Below are 16,421 nucleotides of genomic sequence, written 5' to 3' on the forward strand. Positions count from 1 at the left end.
TCTTTCAATTTTATTCTATGTGTCTTTTTGATGAAAGAAGTTAAAAATTCTATAGTTAAATCTGTCACTTTTCCTTTGTAATTTTGTCCTTTATTCCATGCTTACTCTGAGACTAAAAGCAATTCACTTGTGAGTCCTGGAGTCATATTGCTGAGTTCAAATTTGGCCTCACCACATACTACATATTTGAGTAAAATTACTAAACCTAAGTCACAGTTTTATTCTTATTCAATTAAAGATAATAGTAATACCTACTGTAGGGTTGATATAAAAATGAACAGCTATATAACACATAAAGCACTTAGCATTGTGCCATTGGCTATTATGATAGACGCGAGAAAATACTCCAGGCAAAAGAAATAATATTTATAAAGGTACAAAGGTATACAACAACTTTGTGCATTTGGGAAACTGGATGTAAAATGGGGTGTCATGTGTGAGGGGCACGGTTGACAGATGGGAGGGGGAGGTGGGCCTTGAAAGCCATGCTCTTCCTATCACCAGAGACTGGGAGCCAATGAAGGTTTTTAAGCCCGCAAGAGACCCAGAGATATGGGATGTAGGATGATCTCTGTGGCAGCAAAGTGGAAAATGGATTAGATTCATATCGTAAATCATATTGCTGTCTCAAACACAGTAGTCTCCTGCTCTACCCTCCCCTCCCCAAATTCCTGTTCTCTGGACGCAAATTCTTTCACCTTCTAACTATTACGATATTTGCCTCTTTACTTCTAAATATCATGTTTAAACTATTTCTCTTTTAACTTTCAAACTATTTCTATTTTGCCATCATAGATAAGATTATGAGACTAATAAATAAACAATACCAATAGGGATGGACCTAAGGAGCCTTAAAAGGGGATGGACCTAAAAGATGAATCTGAGAGAAGAGACAGAATCAGCCCTACTTGCTAATGAGTGCAAGCCAGAGAATGAGCTGGCAGGGAGGAGGAAAAGAGGGGAGCTGTGGTAAGTTGGCGACCAGAGAAGCAGGCCAGGAGCAGAAAGATGAGTTCAGTTTGGGAAATATAGGGTTTTGAGCACCATTGTGGAGTATGACCAAGTTGAGTGTTGTCCCAGACTTCTATCTCCGTAGGTTCTCACTGCTCTAAGGACCCAGTATCGATATCTCAGGAGGCAGTCTTGGGTGGTCTGGGAAAATGTACATAAGAAAATCTGCCAGCTAGAACTTTAATACAAAGCTTCCCAATTTCGTGCCATGGAATGCGTACAGATATGTAGCTACAGGTCTCCTCAGCCCTGCAGGTCAAAGGGCACAGTCACTCTTGTAGGAGCAGCCTCTTCTGTTTACCCCCATTTGGGTCTCTCAGACATTACCATTTCCTGGGTGTGCCGTGAAATAGGTGTAGGAGGCTGTGCTTTAGAAGGCCCAGTGCACTCACAAACAACTGTCACCCCGCCAGGCCAGCTGCCAGGGCCCTTCTACTCAAAACTTTATGATGCCTTTTAAAACATGTCTACCCCTCCTTCCATCATCACTCATTCTCATCCCCACCCACCATTCAAACCCATCCGTAAGGTAGACTGAGCAGCACAGTTTAAAGGGTTCAAGAGAAAGGAGTTCCCGGCCCTGACAGGCTTCCTGCCATGGTGGCAAGCACGCAGGAGACACTGCTGTGGTTTAAAGAACGACCAGCACACATGACATTTCTATTAGAACCACGGGGCCCGATTGCCACCGGCAGGAAGTCCATCTTCACAGCTGCCAACCCTTCTGTCACACCCATAACCCCACCCCCAAGAGTACTGAACAATGGAGGAGGATGTTACAAGCGAATCTGGGAGCAGCTACAAGAACAAAAACAGTGGATGAGGTGACCCTGGATCCTTTTTGTTCCCTTGCGCTCCTCTCTGCGTCATCGTGCTCCCCTTGTGACGTCCCAGACGCCCGGTTCCTGCCGGCGTGGGATGCCCCGGCCCGCCCCGGGGGCCGTGAGGCGTCCCCGTGCGGTTCCACGCCGCGGTCTTGAGGGAAACGAAGGGGCGGTGGCCTGGCCGATGCAGAGGGGCGAGCCAGGGCGAGGGAGGCCGCGCGCAGCCGGGCTTCGCCTTCCCCTTGGATGACCTCCGCCGTGCTCCCGCCTCTCGCCCTCTGAGCCTGCGGCCAGCCGCCCGGCGCCCCTCTGCTGGCCGCCCGTGCCCGGCCACCTCCTCCTCTCCACTTTCTCCTCCTCCTCCTCCCCCGCCTCTTCCGTTTCTGGAGGGAAAGGCGGCAGCCTCCTTCTGGGCTCCGCATCCCGGCTTAGGTAATACGATTTCCTCCTTACGCACCCCTCGCCCCGGCGCCACTACTCCCTCCTCCTCGGATCTGCTCCCAGTGTGGGCGAACAGCACGTCCCGATCGCCTCCCCGGATTGCAGGTGAGTCAGTCTGGGCCCAGCGGGCTCCTTGCCTTGCTGCCCGGCCTGTGATGACCTCCGTCCGCTGCAGCAGGCGCCGCCGGGCCGCCGCACCCCGCACCGCGCCCGCGAGGAGCCGGGCCGGGGAGCTCGCGGGTCCTGCGCTCCCTGCGCCCCGCGGCAACCGCCGGAAGGAGTAGAGGGTGAGAAGGAATGTTAGCGAGCAACTTAAAACAAAACCAAAAACGATCATTAGCATTTTTAGGTCAAAGAAGCTGACCTGACAGCTGAGAGCCACGGCCCAGGTTCAACAGGTAGATGGTGTAGCTGCCTAGCGCCCCCGGTTTTGCTTTGAGAGATGCTTCTAAGTGTCCAAAGCTGCTGGCTGCCACTAGCGACCGGCTAGATGAGTGTAAAATAAACATGCTGGGACTGTATTTAGAAGTCTTTACCTCCTTGCTTTTAATTCTGTGCATTTTGAAAGGCGGTTTTGTGAGCAGTACGTAGTTGGTGAGGCCAGAGTAGTTAGTAGGTGGGAGAAAATATGTAATAGGGGTTTGGTTGAATCATGTATACTGTTAGACACAAAGAGCACGAAAGTCCCTACGTTATTTGGTACATCCATGAAGAATAAATGTAAAGAATCAAAGTGTACATTTTGGAGATTCCCAGTTTTAAAGCTAATTTTAAGGCCTTGAATAATCAGACGTTTGCCCAGCGTGAATGGCGCTCACTTCAAGAGCACAGTGAGCTAAGACGGTGTGGACATTCCACTTAAGCGCATCCCACGTGTTGAATAAAACATTTTGTGGCCCTCTTCCTGTGATGCCTAGCTTTGAAACCAAAGACACTGATAAGGATCAGTCCTGCTCGGTGTGACAATAGTCCAATGAGGAAAACAATCCACTGAACCACTGTTGACTGATGAATGTGACCTCATTTTTACCTTTTTAACTATAAGGGGAAAACAAAGGCAATGGAAGAGTTAATTTCTTTTCATTGAAAGTATTTGTTTGCATTTTTATTTAGAACCTTCTTTATTTTTAAACTTTGCCGATTTTTATACTACTCTTGAAGTTAGTTTGTAGTCATAAAGAGGATTATGTAAGATGCATAACGTTATACTTTACATTTTGCATAGAATAAGCTACCATTTCTTTTCAAGCTTTTGGACTAAACTACTACTTACTTGGAAATTGCAGCTTGGATTCATGATATTTAATGTGAAATATCTTATTAACGATTTAAATTAGAACTCTACTTGGGGTCGTCTTGAAAAACAAAGAAAGTATGTCTTATTTGACATACAAGTCCTGTGAAAAAGTTATAAACTTATTTATTATATATGTATTAATCTTTTATATATGTCTCTGATAACAACTACACAACTAGAAAATGTCTTATTCTATTTCATCTTGTAGATAAATTGCATAAAAGATAATTATGTTATATAAAGTGATCAATAAAAACAAGTATCTTCTTCATTTATTAAAGGTGAGAATGGTGTATATGAGAACTTTTTCTGGATATGTGTCTTATAAATGTCCTTGTTAAAATATTTTGAATCTTGTAATGAAGCTAATAAAACTCTCTCCATTGATTTTTTTTTTTAGTTTAGAGTTTAGAAATAAAAGCAGAGTTGACAGCACTTTGCTCTAGTTAGAGACCACAGTGTCAATTTCCTTTCCTTCTCTTTCCATTCCGTTTCTTTCTTTCTCTTTTTCTTTTCTTTCTTTCTTTTTTTTCTTTTTTGAGGGGGAGGAAAAGAAGTGTTTGCTTGCTTGTTTTGATTTTTAATCAACTAAATATTTAAAATGTCCTTTACCCAAGTTTAAATTAATGTAAATAGTTGCTAACTTTATCAATAGGTACTTAAACTTGTCCTTTTCTTTAGAGAGTGAGGCTGGTAGGTTTCCCTCAATGCTAATGAGAGTCATAATTAATATAAAGGAGTTAAATTCAAATGACCAAGGAAACTGTTTTTTTAATATTGCTCAAGGAAAGCCTCATTTAGTTAAAGTGATGCCATAATTTTTCATTATCATTGGTTAACTAGGATCTGATCCTCCAAGTTCTAGAAAAACCTTCTAGTTAATTTTGGGGAATTTGCAAGAATCACATATACTCCCAGTTTGATCAGAGAATAATGAAAGGTGTGTTTCACAAATATGGCTGACTGTAAGGTTCATGAATAGCAAAGAATGAGGAAAATAGAAATAAAAATCAGAGCAAGAAGATAAAAATTAACCAGCTTAGACATTTATCTATGGTTGCAAGATTAGCAAGAATGCAAGAGTATTTAGTATATTTATATATTGGTGTGGCTTTAATGAGCCATTTATATCTTTTCAGTACTTTGACATTTTCAAGTAAAAGGTACTATAAATATTGTTTTATCAGTTTGTGTTCCTTTAAAGGCAAATGTTGCATTCAGTAGTCTGTATTGTTCTACTCAACATTTATAAATATCTGTTAGAAACATTTACCTCCACAAAGTGGAAATAGAATAAGAGACATGCTGCTAAACCCAGTCTGCCAAAAAGATACATGACGTGATCTATGATCTGCTTTTTTACTATATTTGGCAAATACATTTAGATTATATAGTTTGTTTATCACTGCATAAATAAATAATAATAACCATCTTCTAAAAGGTTCTGTAAAGAACTTCTTTGAATCATGTTTTCTAACAGTTATAATCCTAAAATTGCACAATAAATAATCCCTTACAGACCAAATTTGGGTGCAAGAAAATGCTTTTAAACATGTTCATGTCTAATGGAATGAAAAATCAACCAATTTACAAAACTCCCACTGTGTGTCATGAGGAGATGGAAAAAATGTATATCCAGCTCTCAAGGAACTTATAGCCTATTATAGAGCCATGGTACCCTAAGCGGTGTCTTGGATGGGGGGCTTTAGGCCTTCTTTGTAATGTTCGTGAACCCCTCCAGCCATACCCTAGCAATCTTATTAATATTAAAACCCAGTAAGATTGCTATGTAAAATCAACTTTAAGATAAATATCCTAGTGCCTTCTTTCAACCTAATTTTCATGCCCCTACTCCAGACCCTTCTTTTCATTCATTCAAAAATTATTCATTATGCCCTTATTAGGTAGATGATAAATATCAAAAGCTTTTTAAAAGTGCATTTTTGTACCTATAATGTTGTTTGTTTACTCTTTTAAAAATTATACTAAAATTTATATAACATAAAATTTACCATTTAAACCATTTTCATGGGTACAATTCACTGGCATTAAGTGCATTCCCATTATTATGCAACCATCACAACTATCTATTTCCTGAAATTTTCTTCATCCAAAACTGAAACTTTGTACACGTTAAACTCTAACTCCCCATTACCCCTCCCCCCAGCTCCAGTAACCACCATTCTACTTTCTGTCTCTATGAATTTGACTATTCCGGGTACCTCATATAAGTGGAATCATACAATATTTGTTCATTTGAGTACGATTTATTCACTTAGCATAAAGTTTCCAAGGTTCATCTATGTGGTAGCATATATCGGAATTTTATTCCTTTTTAAAGTTGAATGATATTCCCTAACCTGTTATATATGGAAAGTAGATACCAAAAACAGGAAAGTTTTGAACTGGAACAGACCATAGAAAAACCATCCAACCTCTGTGCCCCTTCCCTTTCTATGTTTACAAACATGAGGAAAATAAGTCCCTGAGAGCTTCAAGTCCAGTGGCCAACCATTCACACCTGGTTGGTTAAAGGCAAAACAGACCCTAAAGAACCAGCTCCCCTATGGCCTAAACAGGGGTCTTTCTACCACACACCCACGTGGCCAATATAGACAAGGGAAGGTGAGTGTTACATGAGTTGGTGTTGGAAGTTAAGTGTTGCAGGAATTCAGAAGGAAAGATACATTGATCTGAGGCTCTCCCTTAATGGCTGAAAAATGTTCCATTCAAACAGTACTCAAAACGGACTTAAGAATTAATAGGACCCCGAATAACAGTGATCAAAATGATAAAGAATATTCTACTAGAAAGGATTCTTTCCACAAGCTATGCATGTGTGCCCTTTCTTTGTGCCTTGAATTATGCTTTAAATTTGTATTTTTAAAAATAGTTTTTCTTTCCTACAGTTAAGATGGAATTTTAAAAAGCAGATTCAGTGTGACTATGTGATTTCAGGTTTCATTTGTGACACCACAGTTGTTCTAAAAACATCTCTGAGCATGCAAAAGTTTAAGCATACAGTTGGAACACAGCAGACATAAAATTTACGTAAATGAATAGTTTCTATTCAGTGAAAATGTTACTAACAATGGAGAAGAGGGTAAAAAAGGGTCACTATCAAATTTAAAACTATTTCTAAATGGATTACATTTTCAGAGTTTTCAGATGAGTTCTGGGAAGTCTTTGAAATGCATACTTTATACAAGTATTATGTGTATGCTAATGTGGAATACTTATTATATAGATCAACTTTCCTTTCTCTAGCATTTAATTTTCGCTACAAAAACGACAATATAAGTTGACCCCTAGCTGACCAAGGCCATCATTCTTACCCTGTTTCCTCGAAAATAAGATCTAGGCAGACAATCAGCTCTAATGTGTCTTTTGGAGCAAAAATTAATACAAGACCCGGTATTATGTTCTGTTCTATTCTATTCTATTCTATTCTGTTCTATTCTATTCTATTCTATTCTATTCTATTCTATTCTATTCTACCCAGTCTTATAGTAAAATAAGTCTTATAGTAAAATAAGACTGGGTTTATATTAATTTTAGCTCCAAAAGACACATTAGAGCTGATTGTCTGGTTAGGTCTTATTTTCGGGGAAACAGGGTAGTTGCAGTGGCTATAAGGTTCCATGTTCTGCTCCTATGTAAGTAACCAGTGAGAGAGAGGTGACTGTTGCACGTGGTGTTTCCTTAAAATTTCAGATAAAAATCAGCTGAGTTCCATTCCCTGTTTTTCAACCCAGATCTACTAAATCAGTATCTCCAGGGGAAAAGTCCAGACATCTATATTTTTAACAAGTGTCTCAATTAATTCTTGATCTTGCTAATTTGGAAAACACTGCTTTAGCACAAGCTCCCATTTACAAACTACCAGAACAGCATTTGAGACAGATAATATCTTTGTGGTCTATTGCTTTGAGCACGATAAGTGAGCAAGATGTGGGCTAATGCGGTCCATTAGTAGCCTCAAAAGAGCTGGGTAGGATGAGGTGGACTGATCAGCTTAGAAATGGCTGTATGTCAACACTATTTGAAGGTTAGAAAGGAGGGAGGGAGAAATGTTAAGGTTAAATAGATGTATTTACATATTCCACATTTAATATCTTTTCTAACAAAACCAAATCACACTTACTATTTTAATCAACTAAACCGTGTGAAGTAGGTCACTTCTACGTGACAAGCATAATTTCAGATTCTGACTTGGTGCTTAAGAAATGTGGGTCAGTTGCTAGTCTACAGAATATATGTAGACTTTTATATAAATAAGTATGGGCACACATACCTAATGTCACCTGAGTAATGCTGATGAAATCCAAGTACAATAAACAATATGACGAGGATGAATTCTGTATTTACAAAGCTGAGAGGATATTCATCAGCCAAGATTTATTGAACACCTCTGAGGTATGTGCTAAGAGTCATAAGAAACCACACACATTTAAATCTCCTGCCAGACACAGCATAGACAAGCAAACGGATGTACACTGGGTTGGAGAGTTGGGATAGAGATTTGGCCTGCCTCGGTTCTCCCGTGGCCCCGGTTCCCAAGATGACGGAGCGTCAGGAATGGCTCCTGGACCTGCCACTGTTGAAATGACTCTCCTCTCTACACATGCGAGTATGTGGATGCACACATGTGTGTACTCACACCACACACACACACACACATTCACTCTTTTTAAAAAACTCCCTATCCAATTAGAAATACATACAGAAAAGTATGTAAGTCCTAAGTGTATAGCTTGATGAACTTACAGTCAACCCACGCATATAATTATCACTCAGGTCCAGAACATTATTAGTGTCTGAAAACCTCCTTCATATCCCCCATCAATAACTCCTCCTTCTCCTCCAAGGGTAACACCGTTGTGACTTCTAACATCGTAAGTTAGTTTTGCCTGGTTTTGAACGTCAGATAAATTAAATTGCACAGCACCTCTCTTTTGGGTCTGACTTCTTTCACTCAACAGTATGTTTTCCTTTCATGGAATGCATCCCCATTGTTTCCTATAGAAGTAATTCTTTCATTTTCACTGCTATCGAGTATTCTGTGAATATGCCACAGTTCATTCTGTTTTATTAGTGATGGTTATTTCTAGTGTTAGGTTATTGCAAATTATGCTGCTCATAAATATTCTTGTTCTTGTCTTTTAATGTATACGCGTATCAGTTTCTGTCTGGTATACATTGTCTACAAGGGAAATTGCTGATGGGAGGTTATGATTATATTCAACACATTACAAATAATTTTCCAAAATGATTGTACCAGTTTAACTCACACTAGCATTATATAGGAGTTCTCATTGCTCCATAGCCTCACTAAAGCTTGAAATGTTCAGTCTTTAATTTTAGCTATTTCACTGGACATGCAGTGGCATACAGTTATGATTTTAAGTTGCATTTATTTTGACTACTAATGAGGTAGACTATCTTTCCATATGTTTATTGGTCCTTTGGTCATCTATCCTCTTTTATAAAGTATTGTTCAAGTTTCTTGTCCTTGGACTGATTCTGAGAGGGTGAGTGGACGTTAGGTATAGAAGGCAGAAGGAAGGCAAGTCAACCAGACAGAACAACATGTGCAAATTAATGGTTTGGATAGAGCATGGGAGCAAGTGGACAGATAGTGGGAAATCAGCTACTAAAATGGTAAACTTAAGCAGAGCCTACGAAGCAATGACAACAATACGAAGCAATGACAACAATATCACACAGACCAAAGTAAAATGACACCAAAAAGGTACAGGCAGTCCCATTCTGTACTACTTAATGGATTCTGAGAAATGTTTAACAGTCAAATACTTAAAAGTTGAACAAGGCTTATACATTGGAAGGACAATTTTGTTTCCAATGAGCTAAAAGGTAGTATTTGTAAATCCCTAGTAATTCTTATGGTACAATTTCCCTCTGGTCTAGGTAACCAGCTGGGCAGATGAGCATCTCATATGGCTATCAGGGGCAGCTACTGTAGCAAGTTGCCCTTTACCCATCCCTCAGTGCTCCAGCAGCTGAGCCAGTTGAACTTGGTATGTGCTCTTATGTTTCCCCTCCCCTTCTGCCAGGGCAGTAGCCTCCAGTTTTTAAACTGCTCCCTAAAGCAGCTCTAAGTATGGTGCAAAAGGAAGAGGAACTAAGTCTATGTTTCCCCTACAACAGCAACGTGAGCTAAATAGAGCCTTGGGCCAGCCCCTCAGCATGTGCCCACCAAAGGAGACTCCTGAACAGCGGCACCACCTTGAGACGTCACCGCAAACATCATCTTGTAAAACACCGAGATATTTCACGGTGTTGGCCTTTTCCCCCAACAGCAACAGCTGTCAGGCAGGGCCAACTTACAAGAGCTTCAAATTGCCGCTCCTAGAGGATGAGTAAAAGACTAGATTCAGGATGTGATTGGTAGAGGTGGGGTGGGGTGACTCTGTAACAGGAAAACATGTGGGCTCTGCAGAAGTCGTGGATTATCTTCAGGAAGAAGGGAATGCCAACGGAAATGCTTTGACCCACTTGCCTATTCATCAGGGAGCAGCTCTGTGTTTTCTGAGGGCGCTTATCTATGTCGTCACACTTCTGTCACTGTGAAGAACAAAAGGGCAGGCCAGCTTCTGCTACAACCAGGCTCTTCACACAAGAATGGATACCCCTTGCCCTAGAATCTACACAAAATATCCTGACAGAATAGCCCCTTCACAGAATAATGACGTTCTGGAGCCATCTGTAGATGGTCCACCATGAAACCGGAGTAGTCTTGCAGCCTCCAGGAGCCAAAGTTTCCACCCAGATGCCCAGAAATTGCACTAATCAGATCGGGCCTACATAAAGGAAATTTATTCTGGGCCATTCAGAATCACAAGTAGTTCCCAGCCATTTGGATTTAATGGACTAATAAATATTCAGAAAAGATTTCAGTGACCCATATAAAGTTGCCGACCTCTTGTTTTCTCAAGTAAGGACATGTGACTATGGTTTCTGTGAAGATGTATTTAATAGTCATAGCTGCCATTTGTTATCTACTATATGCAAGACTCTGTGCTGGATTCTTTTCCAGAAATATCTCATTTGATCTTCACAAGGACCCTGCAAGGTAAACATTATCTTCGTATTACAGATGAGGAGAGAGGCTCAGAGAGGGGAAGTAAATTACCTGATGCTACACAGCTAGTTAATGGCAGAGCCAGGTTTTAAACCCAGGTTTATCTGATGCCAAAGCCTATGTCTTTCTCATTATAGTGTTCATCACAACTGAAATATGTATAAATTATTCAGATATGATTTTTTAAACCTCTGCTGCTCTGATGAGATGACAGAATGGTCAGAAATTAAAATCTAGTTTTGTCTTTATAGAGAGATTTAGGTTTCCAGGAAAAGTCTTAAGAGCTTTTTTTTTTTAACTGACCTACTTCAATTTAGTCAGTATTTCTCCAACTGGACATGAAAATCTCACAAAAGCTAACGGGACTATTTAACAGACAGATATACATTTGGTCTGAGATGGTGAGGAATATAATTTCTTTAAACCTGGTCTGCTCATATGTGATTTTTTTTAAAGACTTTATTGGGATTTTATTGGGGAACAGTGTGTACTTCCAGGACTTTTTTTTCTTTTTCCAAGTCATTGTCTTTTCAGTCTTAGTTGTGGAGGGCACAGCTCAGCTCCAGGTTCAGTTGCCTTTGCTAGTTGCAGGGGGCACAGCCCACCATCCCTTCTGGGAGTCGAACCAGCAACCTTGTGGTTGAGAGGACGCGCTCCAACCAATTGAGCCATCTGGGACGCAGCTCAGCTCAAGGTGTCGTATTCAATCTTAGTTGCAGGGGGCGGAGCCCACCATCCCTTGCGGGACTCGATGAATTGAACTGGCAGCCTTGTGTCTGAGAGCCCACTGGCCCATGTAGGAATCGAACCGGCAGCCTTCGGAGTTAGGAGCATGCAGCTCTAACCACCTGAGCCACTGGGCTGGCCCTCAAATGTGATTTGAAATAGGTTGTCACAAAGTAAGGCTTATGAGAGGTTATTTCAATGTTCATTGCGTCATTAAAGATTTCGCTGTGAAAGTGAGTAATTCCATGTTGGAAAGACTGCCTCACAGAATTAAATTTATTGACCACATACATGGGAAAGAGAACCCTACCCCATTTTTACTGTTTGGCCAGAAAACAAAAGACAGAAGGATAGATTGTGTTGCCATTTGCTAAGATTATCAAGGTCTCTCTTTCATGAGAGGTGGGCTGAAGTGTATTCCACTAAAATTTGTATGGTGAAACCCTAACCCTTAATACTTCAGAGTATGACTGTATTTGGAGATAGGGCCTTGAAGGAGGTAATTAAGGTTAAATGAGTTCATATGGGTAAGCCCTAATCAACCTGAAGAGGGAGACCCCAGGGATGTGCATGCACAGAGGAAAGGCCGTAAAAGGACACAGCCAGAAGGTGGCCCTCTGCAAGCCAAGCAGAGAGGTAGGCTTCAGGAGAAACCAAACCTGCCAACATCTTGGTCCTGGACTTCTGGCCTCCAGAACTGTGAGACACAAATTTCTGTTGGTGAAGCTATTTCTGTTGTTTAAGTGTTGGTGGTATTTTGTTATGACAGCCCTAGGAACTAATATAAAAGGAATTAGGTATTCTCCATTGGCTGTGTCTCCCCACCCACGGATGCCATGACAGCCAGGAAGAGAGACAGCAATTTTACAGGATGGCTGAGTTTTTACGATCCAGCAAAAATGGTTTTCAGTGAGACTGAGGATCAGCTGGGGAAAGGTTTTTCTCAAGTAGAAGGGAAGTCAGGTGTCAAATAATGATTTATAATAGTCAAACTAGCAACAGCTACTGGGTATGGGTTTCTCTATTCTTTGCTATATAAGGTACCATATAATAACATGCTTATGATTATTTATCCAATAACTACTCATTTCCTTCCTTAGATAACTGCTAATAATCTGTGAAAGAATTTTATTGGCTAGAGTACTAGCTAACAGTGTGGGCTTCTGCCCAATTTTCTGGGCTTCAAATCTGTCCCAACCACTTCCTAGATGTGTGATTTTAGGGCGAATTAACATCTGTGCTTCGGTTTCTTTATCTGTAAAATGGAGAGAATAATACCTTCTTCATAGAGTTGTATGAGAATTAAATGAATTAATATATGTAAAGTGCTTAGAAGGACATAGTAAGCACCTAATAAATGTTACCTAGTATTATTTTAACTCGGTGCTTTTTCTGCACATAGATAAGTGATGGCAGAACCATTAGACCTACATGGCTCCACCAAGATATATGACACCAGCTCCCCCTCCAAAATTGCCAGCATAGTGTTAAATTAAAATAAGCAACCTGAAGAACAGTAGCTATTAAATCTCAGTGTTTAGCATAATCTAGGAGGCTGACAAAAATACAGATTTCTGGGCTCTGTGTTCAGAGATTCTGATTCATTATGTTGGGATGGAGCCCAGAAATCTTGTCTTTTTAGTAGATACCTTGAGGTTAATTCTGACACAGATAGTTCTCAGAACACCCATTAAAAAATACTAAAGGAATTTCAAAGCTATTAAATTATGGTAAATGTCATAACTTGCTAATCACGAGTTCATAATAATGTTCACTCAAAGTATTTGAAATATTTAAATAAAACTAATGAGTGTATAAATTTGTTTTTAAAAGAGATTCATCTAAAAGAGATTTCCAGTCAAGATAGCAGAGTAAACACTGTGCTTGTGCCCTCTCATGACCACATCAAAATTACAACTAAACTATAGAACAACCATCAAGGAGAATCGCCTGAAGTCTAGTTGAACCGAAGCCCTAAAGCTAAGAACATATAGAAGAAGCCACCTTGAGACTGGAAAGAAGGGCAGAGACACGGAACTGGCTGTTCCTATACCCACGTGTGACTGTTAAAAATTGAGAGAGATATATCAGCTGCACAGGTCCCCCGCAGAGGAGCGAGGGATCCCAGATCCAGACCAGGGTCTCTAGCCCAGGGTTCCAGTGCTGGGAAGGAGTCCCCTTAACTTCTGGCTATGAAAACCAGTGGAGATTGTAGCTGAGTGAGACAGAGGGCAGCGAGAGTACTAGGCTTTCCTGTTAAAGGGCCCAGGCATGGACTTACTCACTGACAGTCTCACTTGCTCTGAGCATCCGTGCTGGAGCAGCAGCTCAAAAGGTGCCAGGAACACATGGGGAGGAACTGAGTTATCTGGCTTAAGGGCAAGGGCCGGAGGGGCAGCTTTCTCCCAGACAGAAGTGCTGGCAGAATCCACTTTTTCTTTGTGAGTCCTCTCCTCTCCCAGTGTGTAGATGTAGGCAGCCACGGTATCTGAGTCTCGATCAACCTAGCCCTGGCCTGGTGATTCCCTGAGACCCAGCCCCATCTAACTTTCAGGCACACCCAAGCTTTTATCTACAAAAAGTCTGTCTTGGCTCATGCTGAGGATTTTCCTAAAATCTCTCAAAAGTTCACAAAACACAACAAGCAGCAACTAGCTTTGATGTGTCCCATACCTCTGGCTGAGCAGCCCCAAGCCTGGCACTAGCAGCAGCCAGCCTTGGTTCACAGCTTGGCCTGTTGAAGCACCTTCAAGCCCAGCATGGGTGGTGGCCATCTGCGGATTGCTTTGTGGCTCATGCCAGGTGGCCCCAGGCATGGCACAGGCTGTGGATGAACTTTGCCCGTCACAGGGCCCCTCCCAAGAGGGCCCTGGGGCTGGCATACCTGGTGGCCAGCTTTGGACCATGCCTGAGCATCACTCAGCCACCTCCAAGGACGACACACCCGAAGGGCAGACTGGCCAGGCACCAGAGCCCCACTAAAATGAATACTGCTCCTTAGAGTCAACCTCCTCACAACAACTCCTCCACGATAGTCACAGCCAGTCTTCACAATCAGCCCTCCCACTGATGTACAAACAACAACCAAGGCTCAGCTACAACAGGAGGGCACACACAACCCACACAAAGGACATACAAGTAACTGGAACACCCGGCTCAGGTGACCAGGGGGACCACACCACTGGACCCCCACAGGACACCTAGTACATAAGGCCACTCTACTAAGACTGGGAAACATAGCAGCCCTACCTGATACATAGAAGCAAACACAGGGAGGCAGCCAAAATGGGAAGACAAAGAAACATGTCCCAAATGAAAGAACAGAACAAAGCTCCAGAAAAAGAACTAAACCAAATGGGGACAAGTAATCTACCAGACACAGAACTCTAAACACTGGTTATAAGGATGCTCAGTGATCTCAGGGAGAACTTCGACAAAGAGAAAGAAAACATAAAAATGGAGATGAAAAACATAAAAAAGAACCAGTCAGAAATAAAGAATACAATAACTGCAATGAGAATACATTAGAGGGAATCAACAGTAGATTAGATGAAGCAGAGGACTGAATCAGTGATGTAGAAGATAAGGTAGCAGAAAACACCCAATCAGAACAGCAAAAAGAAAAAAGAATTTTTTAAAAAAATGAGGATAGTTTAAGGGACCTCTGGGACAAGATCAAGCATGATAACATTTGCATCATAGAATTACCAGAAGAGACAGCAAGGAATTGAAAACCTATTTGAAGAAATAATGAGGTAAAACTTCCCTAACGGGGCAAAGGAAATGGATATTCAAGCCCAGGAAGCACAGAATCCCAAACAAGATGAACCCAAAGAGGCTCACACAAAGACACATCATAATTAAAATGTAAAGGTTGAAAAAAAAGAAAGCATCTTAAAAGAGACAAAAGAAAGGCAGTTATCTACAAGGGAGTCAGCAGATTTCTCCACAGAAACTTTGCAGGCCAGAAGGGATTGGCACAAAATATTCAGTGATGAAAAATAAGGACCTACAACCAAGATTACTCTACCCAGCAAAGCTGTCATTTAGAATTAAAGGACAGATAAAGAGCTTTTCCAGACAAGCAAAAGCTAAAGGAGTTCATCAGCGCTAAACCAGTATTACAAGAAATTTTAGGGGGATTTCTTTAAGATGAAAAAAAATTAAAAATATGAATAATAAAATGGCAATAATTACATATCTATCAACACTTTAAATGTAAATGGGTTAGTTCTCCAATCAAAACATAGGATGGCTAAATGGATAAGAAAACAAGAGCATTCCATATACTGCCTATAGAGACACACTTCAGATCAAGAGACACACACAGATGGAAATTCTAGGGATGGGAAAAATATATTTCATGAAAATGGAAATGAAAAAAGTTGGGGTAGCAATACTTATACTAGAATTTAAAACAAAGGCTATAACAAGAGACAAAGAAGGACCCAGAAATCCCTCTTCTGGGTATTTATCCAAAGAAACCCAAAACACTACTTCAAGGGGCTTCCATATGTTCACTGGAGCATTGTTTACAATGGCCAAGATGTGGAGGCAGCCTGGGTGTCCGTCAATGTATGAAAGGATAAAGAGGACGTCGTACATGTATACATGGAATATTGCTCAGCCAGGGAAGGAAATAGGTTCTTGCCATATCGACAGCATGGATGGACCTGGAGGGTATTGTGTTGAGTGGAGAATGTCAGACAGAGAAAGACAGATGCAATGTGATTTCACTTATACATGGAATCTAAAGAACAAAACAAACTCATAGATACAGAAAACATTTTGATGGTTGCCAGATGGGAAGGGGTTGGAGAAGTGGGTGAAAAAGGGGAAGGAATTAAGAAGTACATATTGGTTGTTACAAAGTAGTCATGGTGGTGTAGGGCATAAGGAATATAGTCAATAATATGGTAATAACTATGTACAGTGCCAGGTGGGTGCTAGTCAAGGAGATCACTGCTTAAATTATTAAATGTCTATCCACTATGCTGTACACCTGAAATTGATATAAAAT

The 16,421-nt window shown here is 41.0% G+C and overlaps 1 protein-coding gene across 11 annotated transcripts in view; it reads left to right on the forward strand.

Moving 5' to 3' along the window:
• The first annotated feature begins 1,754 nt into the window (after positions 1-1,754).
• The window catches only part of INPP1 (inositol polyphosphate-1-phosphatase), a 30,674-nt gene continuing 16,007 nt past the window's right edge, over positions 1,755-16,421 (forward strand). For 8 of the 11 annotated variants that reach the window (XM_081051946.1, XM_081051943.1, XM_081051947.1 and 5 more), the window contains exon 1: positions 1,755-2,381. The gene's annotated coding sequence lies outside the window, so the exon portion shown is untranslated. Of the gene's footprint in view, positions 2,564-16,421 lie in introns of all 11 variants that reach the window. The other 3 variants (XM_081051948.1, XM_081051952.1, XM_081051949.1) reach the window with 2 other exon arrangements.

This window comes from Rhinolophus hipposideros (assembly GCF_964194185.1).
Source record: "Rhinolophus hipposideros genome assembly, chromosome: 6".
Taxonomy (NCBI): Eukaryota; Metazoa; Chordata; class Mammalia; order Chiroptera; family Rhinolophidae; genus Rhinolophus; species Rhinolophus hipposideros.